The sequence below is a fragment of the Mustela lutreola genome, chromosome 16 (genome assembly GCF_030435805.1).
Source record: "Mustela lutreola isolate mMusLut2 chromosome 16, mMusLut2.pri, whole genome shotgun sequence".
NCBI lineage: Eukaryota > Metazoa > Chordata > Mammalia > Carnivora > Mustelidae > Mustela > Mustela lutreola.
This window is the reverse complement of record NC_081305.1, coordinates 52,614,204-52,637,458: the sequence shown is the minus strand read 5'-3', so window position 1 is coordinate 52,637,458 and position 23,255 is coordinate 52,614,204. Positions and strand designations below refer to the sequence as shown.

Here is a 23,255-nt window from a genome sequence, read left to right as displayed (position 1 = left end):
ATAAAGGACTTTCTGACCTCAAGGACACAAAAAAGGAAAATAATGAATCTGAGCAAAAGAGAGAAGAATCCTCTAACACAAGATTTGATTTAGGGAACTCAGTGACTGCTTCAAATGTTGTAACATTCCTAGGTCTTGGGCTTTTCTGTGCTGGGAGAGTTTTGTTTCCAAATATAATTTAAATTCCTGTTTCTGGTGTAAGATGAGTTCCCATTTATTTGGTAGAGGTTAGATAATTCAGTCTTGGTGACTTGTGCAATTTTAGGAATTATCTATTGTTGTTGTTACTGCTTTTATTCCCAAATTATCTGATTTGGTAGTTTATAAATGCGGACCAAGTTAAAACACAGCCAGTTTTATTATTTTGGGTGAACTGGGCATTACATTCAGAGTTCTGTTACAATTCTGGTCTCCCTTTTACTTATTTCAGATTTATCTTTGTCATTTATTGTACTACTACATTTCATTTAAGTTTTTTCCTTTCCTAGTTTCTCGTGGAAAGTTTAGTTTTTTATTCCAGCTCTCTCTCTCTTTTTAAAAAGGTTTTATTTTTTTATTTGATAGAGATCACAAGTAGGCAGAGAGGCAGGCAGAGAGAGGAGAGGAGGAAGCAGGTTCCCTGCCAAGCAGAGAGCCCAATGTGTGACTCGATCCCAGGCCCCTAAGATCATGACCTGAGCTGGAGGCAGAGGCTTAACCCACCAAGCCACCCAAGCATTCTTCCAGCTCCTTTTTTTTTTTTTTTTTTAACTGAGCCATACATTGCATAAAAGAAATTTGAAAATGGAAAGTGTTGTAGACAATGTTTAGCAGAAATAAACAATACAAACAATAGAAAAAAAAAAGCACAGAAAAATTAAATTAGGATTTTTTTTAAAGATTTTATTTATTTATTTGACAGACAGAGATCACAAGTAGGCGGAGAGGCAGGCAGAGAGAGAGAGAGAGGGAAGCAGGCTACCTGCGGAGCAGAGAGCCCAATGCGGGGCTCGATCCCAGGACCCTGAGATCATGACCCGAGCCGAAGGCAGCAGCCCAAACCACTGAGCCACCCAGGTGCCCCTAAATTAAGATTCTTTAGGGTCTTTTATAGATCATGTCATCTGTGAACACAGATAATTTTACTTTTTCTTTTTTTAGTTTGGATTCTTATTATGTGTTTTTTTTTTTTTTACCCCAGTTCTGACTTGAATGTCCAGTACCATGTTGAAAGGCAGTGGTGGGGTTATTTCATTACCTTATTTCTGATCATAGAGGAGAAGCTTACAATCTTTACCTGTTGAGTATGTTGGATTTTTTTCCATTTGTTTCATTTCAGTTTTATGTTTAAATAACCATCCTTCTAATTTTACGCTCATGTGGCACTTTTCCAGATTATTTGAGATGCAGGAAGGGACTTGTGCTAGAACATGACAGTATCACAGAATTATCTATTAGGGTATGTGGTCAGTATGTTGTGTTCCAAGGTAGGGTGTCCATGGAAGAAGGAAATTCTGATGATTCCTTCCCAGCCATCTTTGTGACACTCTCTGATTGACTGGAAGCTTGTATGTTACAAATCATCAGTATATTCATCTGAAACTAGTAAGTTCAATGAGTTTACTTTTCTCTTATTTGATATCTTTCAGCCATATCTTCACATGACACCCAGAACTTCCTGCAAAAGCCAAGCATAGAAGCTTCTTTCCAAAAAGTGACAATGGGTAGATACAAAAATAGTGCTCTTGAAAATATATACTTAATGACAGACCGGGAAAGTAATAGAGAGAGGGAAGGGCATCACGGATACCATGAAGGACGTAGCCCATCTGAGGCAGCGGCATCTAATAAGACTCAAAATGACCCAAATAGTGAAGGATATAAAACATCGTGGAAAACCTACCTTTTTAAGTCAGCTGTTTCCACAAAGCAGTGTGTTTCTGTCAGCAAAAGCTCCATTCAAGTATTCCAACACAGCTCTTTGCAGAAAGACAGTTTGGACAATCTGGAAAGTTACCTAGTCCGTGCTGAAAACAATGATTGGAACCATTTTCAAAACAGGATTGGACTGACCCCATCAGATACTTCTGAAAATCAGAGATTGAATAATGAAGAACAAAGTGCTAAGCGGGATCCATATGAGAGGGGCTTCACTGAGGAGTCGACCCTCCAGAATGACCAGAGCCCTTCCAATGGAGACAGCAATGCTCAGTGCCCTGAATCTGAGAAAACACTTAACCAGGGCTGCAGTGTTCAGAGACGTGTGAGGACTCAGTTTTCAGAGAACCAGTATGAATGTTATAAATGTGGGGAAGTCTTTCATCAGAGGTCTAACCTTATTACACATGAGAGTATCCATTTGGGAGAAAATCCTGATGAATCCAGTCAGTGTGAGAATGGTCCTCAGCAGTCCTCCAATATTGGTGATGATCAGAGAATTCATGAGGCCAAAAACCCATTCAGATATGCTAAACGTGGTCCCACATTTAGTCAGTCATCAAGACTAAGTAGAAAGAAGATGATCCCTAGTGGAGAGAAAACACCCATTTTTAAGGGATGTGGTAAAGTCTTTGACTGGCACTCAACCCAATCTCAGCATCAGCAAATGAGTACTGAAATGAAATCATACAAATGTGAAGAATGTGGTAAAATCTTTAAGTACTGCTCATCCCTAAGGAAACATAGGCAAATCCATACTGGAAAGAAACTCTATGAATGCAAAGAGTGTGGCAAAGTTTTTAAAATTCGCTCAACACTTATTCAACATCACAGAATTCATACTGGAGAGAAACCTTACAAATGTAAGGAATGTGGTAGGTCCTTTAACCAGCTGGCCCACCTTACTCGACATCACAGAATTCATACTGGAGAGAAGCCTTACAAATGTCAAGAATGTGGCAAGGCCTTTAAGGAGCGCTCACGCCTTGATCAACATCACAGAATTCATACTGGAGAGAAACCTTACAAATGTAAGGAATGTGGTAGATCCTTTAACCAGCAAGCACACCTTACTCGACATCACAGAATTCATACTGGAGAGAAACCTTACAAATGTCAAGAATGTGGCAAGGCCTTTAAAGAGCGCTCATACCTTGATCTACATCACAGAATTCATACTGGAGAGAAGCCTTACAAATGTCAAGAATGTGACAAGGCCTTTTACCAGAGTTCATTGCTTAGTGCACATCACCGAATTCATACTGGAGAGAAACCTTACAAATGTAAGGAATGTGGCAAGGCCTTTAACAAGCGCTCACGACTTACTCGACATCACAGAGTTCATACTGGAGAGAAACCTTACAAATGTCAAGAATGTGACAAGGCCTTTAAGTGTCACTCAACCCTTAGTAATCATCTCAGATTTCATACTGGAGAGAGACCTCACAAATGTCAAGAATGTGGGAAGGGCTTTCACCGGAGCTCAGGGCTTAGCCAACATCACGAAATTCATAGTGGAGAGAAACCTTATGAATGTCAAGAATGTGGCAAGGCCTTTAATGATCGCTCATGCCTTGATCAAGATCACAGAGTTCATACTGGAGAGAAGAAACTTTACAAGTGTCAAGAATGTGACAAGGCCTTTTCCCATAGCTCATTGCTTAGTAAACATCACCGAATTCATACTGGAGAGAAACCTTACAAATGTAAGGAATGCGGCAAGGCTTTTAAACAGCGCTCACACCTTACTCGACATCACAGAGTTCATACTGGAGAGAGACCTTACAAATGTCAGGAATGTGACAAGGCCTTTAAGGGTCACTCAACCCTTAGTAATCATCTCCGATTTCATACTGGAGAGAAACCTTACAAATGTCAAGATTGTGGCAAGGCCTTTCACCGGAGCTCATTGCTTACTGCTCATCACAGAATTCATACTGGAGAGAAACCTTACAAATGTAAGGAATGTGGTAAGGCCTTTAGCCGAACTTCAGCCCTTACTCAACATCACCGAATTCATACTGGAGCGAAGCCTTACCAATGTCAAGAATGCGGCAAGGCCTTTAGCCGGCCATCACAACTTACTCAACATCACCGAATTCATACTGGAGAGAGACCTTACCAATGTCAAGAGTGTGGCAAGGCCTTTAGCTGGCCTTTTGACCTTACTTGGCATCACCGAATTCATACTGGAGATCAACCTTACCAATGCCAAGAATGTGGCAAAGCCTTTAACAAGCGCTCACAACTTGATCAGCATCACAGAATTCATACTGGAGAGAAACCTTATAAATGTAAGGAATGTGGCAAGGCCTTTTCATTGCATTCAAACCTTCTTAAGCATCACAGAATTCATACTGGAGAGAAACCTTACAAATGTGAAGAATGTGGCAAGGCCTTTTACCGGCACTCACACCTTACTAACCATCATAGAAGTCATACTGGCAAGAAACTTTTTAAAAATTTAAAGTCTAGGAGCAAGGACTGTAAAACCCTTACATCACAGATCTTGCATCCAGTGTAACTGGAGAATAACTATACACATCTAAAGAAGTCCACCCTCTCTCTCCCTGACTCACAACATCGTAGTTCTCATATGGGAGCAACATGGTAAAATGTGATGAATGTGGTGAAACCTTTAACTGGAATTCAGTCTATGTCCCAATATGCACACTATGTTCAAACCCTAGAAACATGATGATTGTGGAAAGACCCTCATTTTAATATACACGTTCGCAAACAATGTGCTAAAGAAGGGAAATTGAATCATACAAATAATTAGAAAACTCTCTGATTGAACATCTAATGTCAATAAATGTGACAGATACCAAGTAAAAGGAGTGTATCAGTCCCTCTATTCAGATAGTACTCGTTAGTCCAAGTAAGAGGATCAAGTTAAACACTTGGAAAATGCAAATGCTGTTATGTTGGAAAGATTCAGTGGGGGTTTTTTTACAAGGGTACAATAGTTTTGATGTGCTTTTTGTTATATTGAGCCTTTTTGAGGTTTGTGACCAACAAATATTAATGTACTTTATTCTCAAATCACTTCTGGAGATTGACTTACTTGTACTTGGTGCATGAATCCGTGAGCCTGATTTTTGCTCCGTCAACGACATTTGATGCTCTGCTGCACTCGGGGGGACTCAATGCATCCCACATTTTCCTTGGAATATGAGAACTGTGTAATACAATACATGAACGAAGAAAATCTAAATGGAGACACTGCTTAGGGTTATAGCATTGATGTAAGTTACCTTGAAATAGGTGTTCACAACAATATTTTTCTCCATTTACTAAAACTAAAGAACTTCCTGAATATTAGACATAAAAGGTTTTCCTGATTGCTCTTTTTTAATTTTTTTTTAAGATTTTATTTACTTATTTGACAGAGATCACAAGTAGGCAGAGAGAGAGAGAGAGGAGGAGGAAGCAGGTTCCCTGCTGAGCAGAGAGCCCGATGCGGGGCTTGATCCCTGGACCCTGGGATCATGACCTGAGCTGAAGGCAGAGGCTAAACCCACTGAGCCACCCAGGCGCCCCTCCTGATTGCTCTTTAAGGAAAAAAAAGTGGCACACCAGTTAACTACTGATGTATCTTCGTAATAGGGATCTTTAGAGAATAGGAGTGGATGTGATTGAAATGAAGAAATCCTGCTGGGTAACAGAAGGAGGTTATCTAACTTTTCCATACTATGCCATATAGCTGGTCATAGACATCTGTTGTGACTGTCAGTAGCACTGGAACTTAAGGAGGTCACTTCCACACCGTGATATCAGCTATGGGGGTTAACGCTTGTATTCCATAGTTTGAACAACTGTAACAGTGGATTTGAAATGTATAACATAGTCTATGTGTGAACTTAATGTACTTCAATTAAACATAATGGTTTTTAATATGTTAACATGAATTTGTGATGAGTGGTGTGTTATCCTACCACCAAGGTGAACCTATCTCTTTTTTTTTTTTTTTTTTTAAATTTTATTTGACAGAAAGGGAACACAAGCAGGGGGAGAAAGAGAGGGAGAAGGATGCTCCCCGCTGAGCAGGGAGCCTGATGCAGGGCTTGATCCCAGGACAGGGAGTATGACCTGAGCTGAAGGCAGGTGCTTAATGACTGAGCCACCCGAGCAGCCCCTATCTCATTTTACTGAAAGCTGTACGCAACTGGTGTTATCTGTAACCTATTTGGTAACAGAAGGGAATAATATTCCTATGAATCCATTCCCTCAGTAACCTTAAGATTGAAATGATAGGTGATTTCCCCGCCTAGTTTATCTAGTGTATCATTTTCTCCTCCTTGTGCTGACTTGGGCTGCATCAGGATTCTGAATTCTGGGTCACTGGAAGTTCGGCTATAGATAAAAGAAAGCTTCTTCTTTGTAAATCACTAGGACATTTGTAAACTGAGGAATACTCAGGTCTTGCAGGATTGTGATCTCTACAAGGTAACTATTTGTTTCTCCTTTAGGGCAGCCAGGAGTGCCTGAGGAATGTCCCATATATCCCATGGTGGGTGGGAGTTCATGGGGTGTCAGCTTCTGCTTCGTCCTCAGCTTGCCTTCTGTTCTCTTATCACTTAGACAACACTCTGTAGAGTCACAATGTAATGTAACTTCAGACATGATGATCAGATCCACCTCTGTGGGCAATCCTCTGTCCCTTTTCCCAAGCATTTCCCATCCTGTGTCTCCTAGAGAAGATGCCCACAGAGCTTACCTAAGCCGGCTTTAGTTTAAATGGCCAAGTGTGGACTTGAACTAGGACTCTGAAGCACTCCACCATGACCCATATAATAAAGGTATGTTCTCCATTTATTGATGGGAGTGTTGGTTTGAATCACAGGTGCCCATGTGACCATGCTGCATAGGTTAATAGAGACCCCGGAAGTAGGAGAAACCTCCTAAATGGAGTGACACTGTAGCCCAGGTCGCATATCAAAAATACATAAAATGAGTAAATGAGCATGTAGAGTGCAAATATCTCTTTTGGAGTCCATTATAAATGGAACAAGACTGAGACAAAGTGAAAGTTATGCACAGCCTTATTCTATGCCAAGCATTAGAAGTTAGACTGACCGGCCAGGGGATGAGACTGAGACAAAGTGAACGTTATAAGAAGCTTTATTCTATGCCAAGCATTAGAAGTCAGACTGATAGGCCAGGGCCGCCTGTGTATTGAGCGACCCCCTCCTGATCTCACAGGCTGGTTTTATAGGGCATAAGCACAGACCGAAGGTATATGGCTTCTATTGTTAAGGCATTTACTCCCGGAATCAATACCCAGAACCATACCAGGAACTACTGGGGCATTTATTCCCGGAATGAAGTCCGTGGATGTAAAGAACAATATGGCTACCTGGGCAATATGGAGTTGCTCTGGCTCAGCAGGCCCTAATAGTTATTAAACAGGTTTTAACATTAAATTGGCACTAACATTCCCCCCTTTTTTGGAGATTAGTCAATTCTTTGACTCTTCAGCCAGTTCTGGAGGGTGAATACAGGCTGACCTGAGGTGTTGTTAACCTTGAGTGTTGTTCCATCCGCTGTTTTTCTGGTTTTCTATTGAGCTGTTTCTAGGCCAGTGATGTGTCCTCTGCCCGCTGCTGAGTAGGAACAGGGTTAAAAGTGACCACGTTATGAAACCCTTTTGAGTCTTAGTTTTAGTCCACAGTTACTGGGGTCCACCGGTAGTGGCTCCCATTTCTGGGGGGTGTTCTTGTGACGTGACATGTGTGAATGCAGGCCCTCATCCAGGCCCTCATGCCTTATACTTTTACTGCTGTGCAGGTGGTCAGGATGACAGTGAATGGTCCCTTTCAGCAATGCTCCAAGTTTTCCATTTGGTGGTTATGTATCCAAAACAAGTCTCTGGGTTGGTAAGGACGCGGGTTTTTTTCATCTTCATCTCCGTGTAGACAGCTCGGGTCTGTGCGTGGGCTCTTTTTAAGACAGACTGTAGTGCCTGCAGTGACTGGAGTACAGACTGATCAGTCATTTCTGTTAGGGCAACATTTTGTACCCATAGGCAGAGTGGAGGGAGGTCTCCTGAACATCATTTTAAATGGGGTAAGCTTGTTTAAGTAGGATGTACATCGCGCCCTAAGGTGGGCGATGGGAAGGAGATCTACCCATCCATCGCCAGTCTCCAGAATTAACTTTGTAAGGTCTCTTTAAGAGTCCAGTTCATTCTCTCTACTTGTCTGGAGCTCTGGGGCCGGTAGGCACAGTGTAGTTTCCAATAAGTGCCATGGCCTTGGCCAATGCCTGTGAGACTGAACTCACAAATGCAGGGCCATTGTCTGTCCCAATCACAAGAGGCAACCGAAACCTAGGAATTATTTCCTCTAGTAGCTTTTTGGCTAACATTCCTGCTGTTTCATGTTTGGCAGAAAAAGTCTAACCACCCTGAAAATGTATCCACAAAAACTAACATATACTTGTGTCCATACTTTCCCTGTTTCATCTCTGTAAAATCTACTTCCCAATAAATTCCTGGTTCCCTTCCTCTTGCTCTTTTTCCTCTTCCCATCCGAGTTCCTCCCGCATTTACTGCCTGACATTGAGCACATCTATCAACCATGTCCTGAGCCATATGCCCCAATTTAGAAACCTGGAACTGTTTACCCACGAGCTCCTTAAGCTTCTGTGTCCCTAAATGAGTGCCCTGATGTATTTGGCTTACTAATTTTTTTCTCTAGTCTTCGAGGAAGAATTAACTTTTCTGCCTTAGTCTTAGCCCAATCCCCTTCATAGTCTAATTTAGTCCATTTTTGTAAATATTTTAAATTTTCCTCTGAATAATCTGTTTGGTTTTTTTTTTTTTTTTTTTTTTCTGGTAGGGATGGAGCCAGGAGTGTAACCAGTTCTTGAGCTGTTTCCCTGGCTGCTTGCTTTGCTGTTCGATCTGCTAATTGTTTTTTTTTTTTTTTTTTTTTTGAAACCAGATTAGTCCCCTTTTGGTGCCCTGGGCAGTGCATAAGGGCCACCTCTTTCATGTCCCAAATAGCCTGGAGGAGAGCCAATATTTCTTTTCTGTTTTTAATTTCTATTCCTTCTGCTGTTAATAGGCTCCTTTCTTTATAAATAGCCCCATGTATATGGAGATTAGCAAAGGTGTACCTGCTGTCCGTATAGATGTTGGTGGTCTTACCCTTGGCCATCTGCAGTACCTTAGTGAGTGCAATCAGCTCCACTTTTTGCAATGAGGTTCTGTGTGGCAGGGCTGCCTTCCAGAGCTCCTGTTCAGGAGAAACCACTGCAGCCCCTGCATACCTCTTTCCATTGGTCATGTAGCTACTCCCATCTGTGAACAGAGTCATCTTGCATCCAGGAGGGGAGTGTCTCTAAGGTCAGGCCTTATTCCTGTGATCTGGGTTAGGACTTCCCTGCAGTTGAATGGGTGGTCAGTTAGCTTTTCTGGCAATAATGTGGCTGGATTTAGCACTGCTGGGGGCCTGAAAATCACTTTCGGTTCATTGAGGAGGAGGGCTTGATACCCTGTCACTCGGGTGTTTGTCATCCACCAGTCTGGTGGGGTCCAGAGGAGGCCTTCGACAGTGTGAGTAGTGGTCAAGATGAGATTTTGACCCAAAGTTAATTTACTTGCATGGCAAGTAATTATGTGGAGTCAAGGGGGGAACCCAGCCACTACTGGATCTAGTTTTTTTGCTAAGAAAGGCTACTGGCCTTTACCAAGGCCCCAGAGTCTGAGTCAAAACCCTTTGGCCACCCCTGCCTTATCATCTACATAAAGTGGAAGGGCTTGGTTACATCTGAGATGGCCAGTGCTGGGGCACTCAATAAGGCTGTTTGTAATTTTTGAAATGCTCCTTCTGCCTCAGTGGTCCACTCTACCATAGTGAGTTTTCCCTTAATCAATTCGTAGAGGGTTTGGGCAATCTCTGCGAACCGCGGTATCCACAGTCTGCAGTAGCCCACTGTCCCAAGAAACTCCCTCACTTGTTGGGGCATGGTAGGGCAAGGGTATCCGGTGATCACCTGTTTCCTGGACTCAGTGAAGGCACTTCCTCATGGAGATCAAAGCCTAAATAAGTGGCATGGCTCTGACAAAGCTGTGCTTTCTTTGTTGACACCCAATACCCTTTTTCCTGCAGTCTGTAAGAGAGTTTTTGCCCGTGGGCCCGCGCCCCCCCCCCCAAGCAAGACTCACAGTCCTCAGCGGCTATTATTATCAAGTCACCAACATACTGTAACAGAGTGACTCCCATTTTGGTGATTCTGTACTCATGCAAATCCTCATGTAGGGTCTTGTCGAAGATGGTGGGTGAATTTTTGAATCCTTGGGGAAGTCTTGTCCAGGTGAGCTGGCCTTGGAACCCTTCCTGTGGGTCAGACCACTCAAAAGCAAAGAGGGGTTGAGACTCCCTTGCCAAAGGTATGCAGAAAAATGCATCCTTGAGATCTAAGATGGTATACACAGTTCTTTTGGGGCCTAGGAGGGAGAGTAGGGTATAGGGGTTGGGCACCGTTGGGTGGATATCTTCAACCCATTTGTTAACTTCCCACAAGTCCTGAAAGGGTTGGTACTCCCCAGTTTCAGCCTTTTTGATGGGCAGAAAGGTGTGTTCCATGGAGAGGGGATGTCTCTCCATGGAGGCGATTAATATGTTTTCTGATCCATTACTATGCTTCCCAGGAGAGGGAGTACTGCCGGACTTGAATGGCCATAGCTGTTACTTTTAACTGTACCACTACTGGAGGCCATCCCTTGGCCAGGCCAGGAGGCCTCCCTTCTGCCCAGATTTTGGGAAGTTTGACCTGTAGGGTTTGGAGAAGGCTTTCCTCCCTTATCTCCTCTGGTTTTGAGACTGGCTTGTAAAGGAGATGTTCATCTACTGCTGCCACAAGCATCTGCACAGTGGGTTGTCCCAAAGTCACAGTCATGTCTCCTTCCAAGAACTGAATGCCAGCCCGTAGTTTGTGGAGGAGATCTCTTCCCATAAGGTTATACTGGGCATTAGGGAGGACCAAGAATCGATGTTTGGCTACTCCCGAGGCCAAATTTAAAGTTCTTTCTGTTGTTCATTTCTGTCTTTCTGTGCCATTTACCCCTTGTACTCAGACTTCCTCTCCAGATAGTTTTCCCATAGACTTTAGTAATGATGAAAATTGGGCTCCCGTGTCCACCAAAAAATCAATTGATTTCCCCTCCACCTCAATTTTGACCCAAGGTTTGGGGAGGGGCCCCAAACCACATCCCCTTCAGTCTTTGGTGGCCAGCATTGCCATTTTCTTCTTAGGGCACTCTCTGGCCCAGTGTCCTTTTTCCTTGCAGTAAGCACACTGATCTGAATCTAAGCCTTCCCTCCTGCTTTCTCTGTGTTTAGGCTTTTCTTTCCATTGACCATCTGCTACCTGCCTTTTTCTTTCCCACTGACTTTTTTTTTTCTGTATCCTTCCCACCTCATGTAATGCCAAAACTTTAACTATTTTTTTAGTCTGTTTTTCATACTTTAATATAAAACTATTTATTCTCTTAGGCCCTCTTTTTTTGTGTGTGTACAGTTTTTTTAAACTTACTATCAGTTAACTGTCTTTCCTCTGGTTTTTCAGACAACATTAAAACCTTTAATAAAAACCTTACGGTATATTTCTTTTGGTGGTCTGTCCTGATCATACCTAATTTTTTTTTTTTCTGAAAATTTCTCTTCACAAACATTTTACAACTTCTTTTGTATCCAGGTTTTGTCCCAAGCCATTTCCTTTCAAACAACCATCTCATTTAGGAAAAAATAACCTTTTTCCTTAATAAAAGGTATTCCCATTCCTTATCTTTCTTATGTATCTCCTACTTTTTTATATGTATGGTTATTTCCCATACTTCTATCAGTCTTAGTTACAGTTAGCAGAATTTTATATTCTTAGAAACACTTCAGTCTCTCGTGATGGTTAAGTATTAACCGATTGTGAACAGTTACAGTAGAATTGCATAAGAAGTAAGAAGTCAAAAGCATAAACCTACATCAAGTACTCAGTGCTTTAGCATTTTGTCTCATTTGGTTAAGACCTAGATGTCCATAATTTAATTCCATTTGTCATCCAACCAAAACGTTCAAGTTTCAGGTTACCAAATATTTTGAAAGTTACTTTAACAATTACCCATTAAAACTTTGAGACAGACAATTAACCATCAATTCAGTTATTTCTTTGCTAACATATTTTAACAAATAGCATGAATTTATTGGACCTTCAGTAAACTTTGATTGAAGTTTCACATTTACTGCTGTAACTTTAAAGACATGTCTATCTTAATTAAACCAACACATTTAACTTAGTTCAAATACTGATTTACGTTTCACCTGGACCCACTCCACTTTGAATGTTTACCTGAGACATGGATGGGAAGATCTGGAAAGGGGGGTGTTAGGTCCAGGGGGTGCTCTTCTTGCTCCTTGAAGAGGGAAAGGAGCCATGGTGCAGGAAGCACCGAGGACGGCCTAGAGGCAGTTATGCAGGCTGCACCCAAGTCAGTGCAGAAACAGAAGGGGGATTGCTGCCAGAAGGCATAGAAAGGATTCCTAGTTTTATTTATTTATTTGTTTGTTTGTTTGTTTGTTTATTTATTTATTTTTTAAGAAGATTTTATTTGTTTGACAGAGAGAGATCACAAGCAGGCAGAGAGGCAGGCAGAGAGAGAGAGAAGGAAGCAGGCTCGAGGCTGAGCAGAGAGCCCGATGTGGGGCTCAATCCCAGGACCCTGGGATCATGACCTGAGCCGAAGGCATCGGCTTAATCCACTGAGCCACCCAGGTGCCCCTTGGATTCCTAGTTTTAGAGAGTTTTCCTGGGTAAACTTTGTCACCCAACTGGGTGGTTTCACCTTGAGAATTCTTGAAATGCTGGAGAACAAGACTTAGGGGTGTCATAGGTCCCTTATTCTCCGCTTGCCCCATTTCTTCAAATACAACAAACAACACAACAGACAACAAAAAGACAGGATCAGACAACTGCAGACCAGACCCAGCAGCCCTTCCTCAACCAGATATCAAGTCTAAGGATGTGCAAGACTTAATCGCAACTCAAAAATACAGCCTGCCGCTGGTGAGGATTTTCTTGGTCCCCTGACCACCTAGGGGGACTTGAACCCCCAGGCAGATCCCCTGACAGCCTAGGGGGATCCAAACCCCCTGGCAATATCCCAGTGGAGGGATGGGGCATCCCCACATCCACTGCAGCCCCGGGAGCAATGCTGTGTCCAGCTTGTCCCTGGTGGGCTATACCCTGGAGCTCTGCAACCAGACAGAACAGATCCTGCAGGATAAAATCTCAAGATCTTACCTCTGGAGGCTTTTCCCAGAAATTCTGATGCCTTCGGTCGTGGATGAGCCCCTGGAATGTTGAGCCAGTTATCAAAGGAATGAGCCTGAGACAAAATGAAAGTTATGCAAAGCCTTATTCTATGCCAAGCATTAGAAGTCAGAATGACCGGCCAGGGCCGACTCCGAAGACAACGACCCTCTCCTGATCTCACAGGCTGGTTTTATAGGGCATAACCGACAATCCAAAGTACATGTCTTCTATTGTTAAGGTGTTTGCTCCCAGAATCGATACCCAGAACCATACCAGGAACTACTGGGGCGTTTATTCCCGGAATGAAGTCCGTGGATGTAAAGAACAATATGGCTACCTGGGCAATATGGAGTTGCTCTGGCTCAGCAGGCCCTAATAGTTAAATAGGTTTTAACATTAAATTGACCGTAACAGTCTCAATTTAAAGAATGCACCCCGTGGATTTAGAAAAATAAATTCTATTTGTTTTATTTCCTAGTTATTTCCAGATTTACAGTTATATTTTGGCTAATTTTTTTTTCCATCTAATAGGCATCACAAGCATTTTTTTTTTTTTTCTTTGCCTGGGTTGTGCAGGAGTGTCTTCACTAAACACTTGATATTAGAGAGTTGGAAGGCCAATCGGTATTAATTCAGACATTAAACACTGGGATGTGGCATGTGAATCTATGTAGAACTTGATGAAATCACCATCCTTAGAGAGAAGCATAAGCCCTATTAAAAGAAAGTGTTAAAAAATTGTTTCTACTGTGAGGAGGGATCCGGAGGTAGCTCTCTTCAGTCGCTGCAAAGGCACAGACAGCTCTTGGTGATGTCATCTGATCAATACATGTAATGGGAGAAAGGAATTGGCAAATGTGGTGGGTTTCTGAGGAGTAGGGAAGTCCTACTTTATCTTCATTATTTAACTGAATTCCTATTTGTTACTGATGATCAGATGCTGTCGGATCATATTTACCGCGATCGCCCAAACCTAATTCAGGATAAAGAGGGGTATTGGTGATGCAATCATGTGGTGATAGCTTCCAAAAGTCACATGGTAGAGTAGCTGTTGGCGGTGAAGGAGCCTTCTGGACACTGGGGTAGGCAGGATCACCAAAGTGTGTGCGTGGTTGAACTCAAGCACTGCTCTCCCAGGGATAAAAGCCCAATCAAGATTTGAGCCACTGTAGATGGGGGACCATTCAGGGAAGCTGCTGCAGTGCATTGTGGGAACTTTCTGTCTACTCAGTGCCATGTTCAATACCCTCCCCTGCTCTGGCTCTGTCTGCTGTAGTTTTGGAATATAGGTGAGCTTCAGTGGTGTGGGGTCTGGAGCTGATGACCAAAAAAAAAAAAAAATTCTTGAGTCGTATTTGGTGCCAAATGTTGTTTTATTAAAGCATGGGGAGAGGAGGAGGGCAGAAAGAGTTGCTGCCACCAGGTTCATAGGGGTGGCTGGTTTTACACTATGGTTTGGGGAGAGGTGAGGAATAAGGGACCTTTCAAAATGATTTTCTTTTTTCTTTTTTTAAAAAAAGATTTTATTTATTTGACACACACAAAGAGATCACAAGTAGGCAAAGAGGCAGGCAGAGAGAGTGGGGGAAGCAGGCTCCCTGCTGAGCAGAGAGCCTGATGCAGGGCTCCATTCCAGGACCCTGGGATCATGACCTGAGCTGAAGGCAGAGGTTTTAACCCACTGAATCACCCAGGCGCCCCCATCTCTATTTCTTGCAATGCCTTCCCTCCCATAACCCATAGAGAACACTCCCCCTCCCCCAGGCCTTCCCTAAATCTGTTTTAGTCAGGATGGCATATTCTGGACTTAGACTTGGGACTCTCTAGCACTGCACCATGGCCCCAAATGAAAGCATGTGCCCCATGTCCTACACTGAGTGGTATTTTGATGTGTCTATGAGGTACACATGTGCATATGACCATGTTATGTGTGTCATAGATACCCCATAAGAAACAGAAATCTATCCCAATAGGAATCATGTGGTAGCCCAGGGAAGAGACAAAAAATATAAGATGAAGAATTAGCGTGTAGAGGAGAATTGTCCTGAGCTTCCCTAGTGACTCCCTAGATGTAGAAGTTATTTCCCGATCTCCAGTTGTATTCGCCCTCATTTTTCTTTCCAGCTACATAGGCACCACAACCATTCTTTCTTGCCTGTGCTATGGAAAGAGTGTCCTCAGAAAATGCTTCATTGAGATTAGACAGATGGAAAGCCAATGGGTATTAGTTCCAACATGAATGATGTGGGATGTGAATCTAAGTAAAACTTGAGGAAGGCACCGTCCTTCGAGAGAAAGACAAGACCTATTGAAAGGAAATGTGAGGAACTCTTTCCTGTGTAGGGAGAGAGCCAGAGTTGGCTCCCTTTAGTCACTGCAAAGGCACAGGCAGCTCTTGCTGGTGTCATCTGATGAATACATGTAATGGGGAAAAGAAATGGAAAATGTGGGTTTCTCAGGAGTAGGGAAGTCCTCTTTTATTTTATTGATTTGATCGACCTCCTGTGTCTTCCTGAAGACTAGTACTGTTGGATGTCAGTGATTATTGTACTATCCCTGCCTAGATCCATGACAACGATGAAGGAGGTTGTTGGATGATGCAGTCATGTGGGCAGCTTTAAAATGTCACATGGTAGAATAGATGTTTGAGATGAAGAAGCCATCTGGACAGTGAAATAGGCCAGATAAGCAAGGCATGTGCTGTGGTTGCTCCCTGATTTCCTATGTAGATCACCTAGTCAAGGTCAGATCCAGTGTGGTTGGGTGATCCTTCAGGGAAGCTGATACACTGCTGTGCGGTACCTTCCTCCCTTTCCTCAGCATGGTAATAAGTGTAGTTCTAGGCTCTACCTCTTTCCATGGCATAGATTTGTTAGAATAGCAGTTCAGCAGTGAGAGGCAGTGAGCATTTCTGCCTGAAACAGTCCAGCCCAAGTGTTGCAAGTTGGGGTGCAGATCAGAAGCACTGATTACCATTGGTGGCCAAAAAACAACTTCAGGCACACAAACAGAAGCAGGATCACACACCCTCTCAGAGTCCGTGACTTATAACCAGAAGAGGACTAGTCCTCACCAAAATAACGTTACAATTCAAGTAACAAATTTCTTTGGTTTCATCACAGGTCATGTTACTTACTGTGAGATCTTCCCAGTCAGATGCCTTATTTCTCTACACCGCAAACTGAAAGCACCATATTCAATAAGGATTTCGCTTTTTCCTTCTCTCTTTGCCTGCCTCCCTGCCTACTTGTGATGTCTCTCTGTCAGATAAATAAATAAAATCTTAGGGACGCCTGGGTGGCTCAGTTGGTTGGACAACTGCCTTCCACTCAGGTCATGATCCCAGAGTTCCGGAATCGAGTCCCACATCGGGCTCCCAGCTCCACGGGGAGTCCGCTTCTCTCTCTGACCTTCTCCTCGCTCATGCTCTCTCTCATTGTCTCTCTCTCAAATAAATAAATAAAATATTAATATATATATATATATATATATATATATATATATATATAATCTTAAAAAGATTTTATTTGTCAGGAAATGCAAGCAGGGGGAGAGGGAGCAGTAGTCTTTCCACTTAGCAAGGATCCCAATGTTGGTCTTGATCCCAGGACCCTGGGATAATGACCTGAGCTGAGGGGAGATGCTCAATGACTGAGTCACACAGGTGCCCTCACAGAACAGACTCTTCTAACTGTCGAGAGCAACCTAAGGGTGGTTGGATAGGGAGTGGGTGGGAGGGGTGGATGCAATGGGTGATGGGTTAAGTAGTACACCGTGATGACTGCTGGGTGTTGTATATAAGTGGAGAATAGAAATTCTCCTGCTGTAACTAATACTATGTGCAAATGAAGTGGAATCTAAAGAAAACTTGGAGCTACAAAAAAGTAACTTAAGGACAGAAAATTGTTACTTGGTGAAAAGATAAGACATAGAAACAAAACATTCACTTTTAGCCCAAAAGGCTGACTTACAGCCTGCATAGTTAGGATAAGGATCTAGCAAGTGCTGATAAGTGCTGGTTGCTACGTTCTTATAGGCTCCCATGACTCTGTCCATCCACCAATAAGCAACATGGAACTTGACGGAGTTTTGGAATATAGGTGAGGTTCAGTGGGGTGGAATCTGGAGCTGATGACCAAGAAAGAATTATTGAGATGTCTTTGGTATAAATCAGTGGTTTCTTAAAGTACTAGGACAGGACCCCTAGGCAGAAAGAGCTGCTCATTTTCCTGATGTGTCACTGATTATATAATTGGGAGCTGGGGAGTTGAGGACAAACGGGGTGTCCAGAAGGACTGTCATATGGGAAAGAAGACTCTTGAGAATGGGGACCTAGTTATTGTCAAGCAAAGGCTGTTTTTCCCTCCAGTGAGCTAAGGATATGAAGACATTTGCCAGCTTCCTGGAGGACTGTTGTATTCTATCACACCTCCTTGTGGTTTGGTTTCAGGTTTAGAAGGGATTTAATTTTATATACCTTTCCTTCTGCCTCAGCCTCCCTCAATTTTGTGGAGGAGAGGGTGATGTTAGGGCCTCAGGAAACTGAGTTCATGTGTCTGAGTTAATGGAAGGTAGGCTATAGATAGGTAGGCTATAGATACGATAAGAAAGCTTCTTCCTTGTAAATCAGTAGGACATGCCTAAAGTGAGGAAGAAAACTGTCTTGTAGTGATAAGGAAAACCTGTGTTCCAAGATGGCTGACCTAGGGAGCTAAGGAGTCCCAACTCCTGCCCTGGGGCTCTTCTGGGTTCTTTTCTGTTCCCTGCTTCCTGCAGGCGCCAAAAATACCAAGTATGTGGAAATAGGAGGGTATAAATTACCCTCTTTGTCTGTGATACATACCAAGAAATGATTAGATGGTGGACCTCAATCTGAAAGACTGCTGACACCAAAGATTAACTTTTTACATCCTCAAGAGTTGTCTACCTGGAGGGGCAAAGCATTATTCGATGTCAATTTCATCTTTCCATTCTCCTGTGAGTTTATGACCCGTGTTTGCAATTCTAAATCCCTCCGTTCCTTTTTTAAGTCACTGTGGCATGCAAGCTTCCATTGCCTGTGTTTGAGCCTCATGTCTTTCAGGCTCTCATAATTAAGAGTTTTTTTTTTCCTCATGAATCTGTCTTACCTCAATTAAGTATTCGGCAAAGCAACGAATGGAGAATGGAGTGAGGAAAACAAATTTTCCTCTCCTCACATTCATTCTGTTGTGTTAACTGACCTCCACACTTCAGCCTGTAAGGACCTATTTAGCAAGAGGCTTCCATTAAGGTTAAACAATAACCTTGTTGTTTAACCCTTAAACTGTCCCTGCTCCCCTTCCCCCAGGGGACTTACTTAAAAACAAGTCCTGGAAACCAGCCCCAGGTACCAAAGCTCAAATACTACAATGGGTCAGGCCAGGTGGAGACATCCGATCAGTGGGGGATGCGTACTTTCTTCCTAGTTACCAAGGAGTATGGGCCCTGCCATTTGGGCCCCTTTTGGGCACCAATTCTGACCAAGGTGATAGGCTGGTTCCAATGTCTGCTAGAGTAAGTGGTCATTCAATTGGTCACCTAGCATGACTGTGCAGCTTTCTCTGTGTTACAGTTTCATTGGCCACCTCTGCAGGGCCAGGCCCAACCGCATGGCCTTTGCCCTTAAAAGCTAGTATGTGCAACAGAGAAAGGTTGCCCTCTCTTTTAAGAGGTGTGTCCCCAAATGTTCGGTCTGATTCTTGATACTTGGCATGGAATAAAGCTTTGCTTGACCTTGGCTTTATATCAGTCTCACTCCTTTAATCATGGAACCATTTTTTTGGGGGTGCCTAACAAGCCCCAATACAGAACATGCAGACAGAGTTGGGGATCACGGGCAGCCGGAGCTTCATTGCTTTGCCAGCCAAGGAGGCCTCAGTAGGTTGGGGCCATGAAGACTGCATCCCACCTAGAGTAAGGGGCTGAGATTCTGTAGGGAGATGCTGGATAATGGCCGATTTCCAGAGGAATTGTGTCTGTGCTGCCAGCCATGTTGATCATGCTGTCAGGGTGGAACCAGGTTCCTGAAATGAGGGGATGAGATGAGAAGAGGGGAGGTTTACCTAAGAGAGGGAAAGAAAGTTGCTTAGCTTATCCCGGAGTTCGCTGAAACATTGATGCAGCCATTTGGATATTTGTTCCACTTTATCGCCCTTGGCCCGCAAGGACGACAAGAACCCTGGTTCGGATGCATCTTCTCTCTCCTTATTTCCGCAAGTCTACACATTTATATACGCTTACATGACCAATCAGCGAGCAGGGCACAGGAGGGAGCGAATCAGGCTGTGCACCTAAACGAACAACTTTGCTAGCAACCAATACTGTTTACTTCCTCTTTGGGCGTTCTGCTTAGTCTCACGAAGCAATCCTAACCTGGCAACTAGCCAGGCGCCATCTTTTAATGGCGGAGGCCGCCCTGGCCAGGGGCCTGCCTCCGACATCTCCCCCTTTTTTCTTTTATGGCAGGGATCATGCCTGTCTTAGGTTGTCAGTGGCGGGGAATATCCTTACCCGTCATCAGACGGCAGGTATCAATGATCTACATCGTGTCTTAGGTTGGTATATTTCCCCCACCAATCTTACCTGTCGTTGACTACCGATCCAGCATACTTAGCCACACTTGGGGCGATGTTCCAGCCTCGATGGCTAACAAGGCCTGCACCATGGCTTGCTGTTGCCTAGGTTGATTTTGCCTCCAAATTTGCAGTTTCCTTACTAGCAGAATCAAGCCCACTACGAGGATTATCATCAGACCAATTATGCTAGCGCATTGTTTCATAAAGGTTAACACATCTTGCAATGTTTTGATTATCTCTGGGAGGGTTGCAAGCTCACCTCTGGTGTTATTTATCCTTGTTATGCCTAATAGTAGGTGCTGAGTATAGTTTTGGAATTCTGCGGACTAATTCCCCCACAAGTATTGGGACAGCTGTTGGGAGACATTCTGTAAGTCACTCATATTAGTATAGGCTATGGGAGTTACATAAATTGCTGAGAAGGGTACTATACATCCCAGTCCCAATAGGGCCCCCCATATGTCCACTTGTTAACATGGACACTGCTGAGATATCAGTACATGCTCCTAGCAAGTTACAGACCTGCCATGCATCAAAGGGAGAGGAGGGAATATGAGAGAAGAGTTAGTCACTGGTAAAGGATATGGCCATGCTTTAACCACTGCTCACAGCTCTCTGCCTTGAGTCTGCCGCAGGAGGTGTAGCATCCCCAGAGTTATCATCAGCATCTTCATCATCATGACTGGTGTTTGGAGGCAAGGCTGCACGCACCAGCCACTCTGGGATCCAAATTGGAGCCTCCTTTTCCTGTGGAAAAACACATACAGACCCCCTACTTCATACTAACACTGGATCTGGTCCATTCCACTTTCCTGTGAGGATGTCTCTCCAAAGTACTAAAGGCTTAGGGGAAGCAGCAGCATCACTTGCATGTCTGTCTGCAGCTGATTTACCCGTTTTGTCCAACATTAAAAAATTCAAAATAAAAAGAATGGTGTTGAGCTTATCTTTAGGGGACCTGAAGGTGTCCCCTATTCCCCCTTTTTGTTTATAAAGCCCATTTTTTATTGTAAGATGCGCGCGCTCCACAACACCTTGTCCTTGTGGGTTATAGGGTATTCCATGTATCGAGTCAATGTCAGGTTGTTGTAGGAAGGCTTTAAAGGGTTGTGGGCTATAGGCTGGACCATTATCTGTCTTTAATTGGCGTGGCTTTCCCCATGCCGCAAAAGCCTGTAGGCAATGGGCGATAACATCTCTGGATTTTTCCCCCGTATGCACTGAGGCGAAAATTATTCCAGAGCAGGTATCTACAGAGACATGAATATATCTTAACTTTCCAAATTCTGAAACATGTGTGACATCCATTTGCCATATATGATTAGGTAACAAACCCTTAGGATTAACCCCGAAGGATGGTGCAGATAGTAAGATCACGCAATTTCTGCAGGAGACTACTATGTCCCATGCCTGTGCTTTTGTTATGTTAAATTTGAGGCGGAAGAGTTAAAGCATCCTGTTTCTTCAAATCCTCCTCTAAGTGGTCCCATTGAGGTATGTTTAGCAAGCCTTCATCTAGGAACCATGGAGCCGCCTTTTCCATTGTATTCAAAAAGGCCCGAGCAGTCTTTGCTTTTAGTGGAGTTCCATTGGCTTTCAGCAGGTCTTCTAAAAAGACCCTTCCAACCGCACTTTAGATACTTCAGATCCCATTATGAACACACAGACAACAGACGCAGACGTTAAAGACTCGCTGCTAAATTCCGGCTCTAAGGCCGCCCCACTTCTTATTGCGGACTTGCTAAATCCCGGCTCAAAGGCTGCCCCGCTTCTTATTGCGCACTTGTACAAGTTAATCCCGGCTCTATGGCCGCCCCGCTTCTTGTTGCGGTCTTGTACAAGTTTCCCACCACCTTTGTCGTGGTTTTACCCCGCATACCTGCGGACTTCTCCCTTGCAAGGTTTTTCTATTTTTACTCCCCGCTTTACCACGGAATTCCCACTTTTGAACGTGGCTACTGTCCCCGCTTACCTGCGGATCTTTACTCCCCGCTTTCCTGCGGATTACCTTGCAAGATTCCTTTTTTTAGTTCCCGGGTGCCGGCGCCATTTATCGCCCTCAGCCCGCAAGGATGACAAGAACCCTGGTTCGGATGCATCTTCTCTCTCCTTATTTCTGCAAGTCTACACATTTATATATGCTTACATGACCAATCAGCGAGCAGGGTACAGGAGGGAGCGAATCAGGCTGTGCACCTAAATGAACAACTTCGCTAGCAACCAATGCTGTTTACTTCCTCTTTGGGTGTTCTGCTTAGTCTCACGAGGCAATCCTAACCTGGCAACTAGCCAGGCGCCATCTTTTAATGGAGGAGGCCGCCCTGGCCAGGGGCCTGCCTACAACACCACTTGATGTTTTTAAGTGGCTTCCTTTTCAGGAACCAGAACAACTGTAGTAAGACCTTTTCCTATTTTACAGTTGAGAAAGCACTCAATATTTTCTAGAATGAATAAAATAAAAAGTATAGCCCCAACTTTCAGTGAGAATGCTAAGAATTAGAATTTTCATATTGAGGTTGCTTGGGTGGCTCAGTGGGTGAAGCCTCTGCCTTCAGCTCAGGTCATGATCCCAGGGTCCTGCATCAGGCTCTCTACTCAGTGGGGAGCCTGATTCCTCCTCTCTCTGCCTGCTGCTCTGCCTACTTGGAATCTGTCATATAAAAAAAAAAGAAAAAAGAATTCTCATTGCTGATTGGAGGGTAAATACATTCACTTTGGGAAATTGTGTGGCAGGTAGTTATGGAAATAAACATTTACCTATGGAAACGGAGCAATTTGTCACCCTAAAATGTGTCTCCTTGGTCTAAAGATTATTTCAGACTAGTATTTTAAAGAAACAGCGGATAAAGGAAAAGCTCTGAAATCCTGTGTTTACTTTGAAAGAGACATTTGCATTTCTATGGGAAAGTTCGGTCTGTCTGGTGTCTCCCTCTGGTAGCAGATAGAGGGAGAAGGAGGCAATCTCTGGAAACTGTGGTCGTGGAGAAGGCAGGGCTCGAACTGTGCTCCCAGCCCCAGCCTTGGTTCCCCTGCTTTGCATGGTGTCCTCCCAGATGCTTCCGTATAGGATGAGGTTGGAAGATTCAAAAGGATCCGATCTGTTGGCCTCCCCCTCAGAGTCTGTCTGTCGGTTTGGGTGGAGACATCATTGTTGTGTTAATTACGGGCTCCAGGTGATTCTCAGTGAAGCCAGCGGTGAGCAGGAGGTTTTTCGGCTTATTTTACTAGTGGAGAGGGGGCTTTGGCTCCTGGAGGGGTAAGAGGGTCTCTGCTTCGCGAGTCTGCAGGGTTAGGTCCGTGGAGAACAGGATTCCTACACTGAAGCCGAATTTGTGGGCTCTGTGGGAGGGGAGACGCCCCTGAAAGCAGAGAAGGAAAAGGCAGGGATTGCTCTTCCAGCAGGAGCTCACGGTTTCTGACTAGCTCCTG

General features: G+C 43.8%; 1 long non-coding RNA gene and 1 pseudogene across 1 annotated transcript; one reads left to right on the top strand and one right to left on the bottom strand.

The window, feature by feature from the left end:
* Positions 1–23,255, top strand: part of LOC131817402 (zinc finger protein 850-like) — a 75,456-nt pseudogene that overhangs the window by 28,386 nt on the left and 23,815 nt on the right.
* Positions 18,764–21,945, bottom strand: LOC131817404 (uncharacterized). Its single transcript, XR_009348491.1, has 3 exons — positions 21,799–21,945; positions 20,436–20,573; positions 18,764–19,274 (listed from the first exon to the last, which is right to left on the bottom strand). It is a non-coding gene; the product is annotated as an uncharacterized LOC131817404 (long non-coding RNA).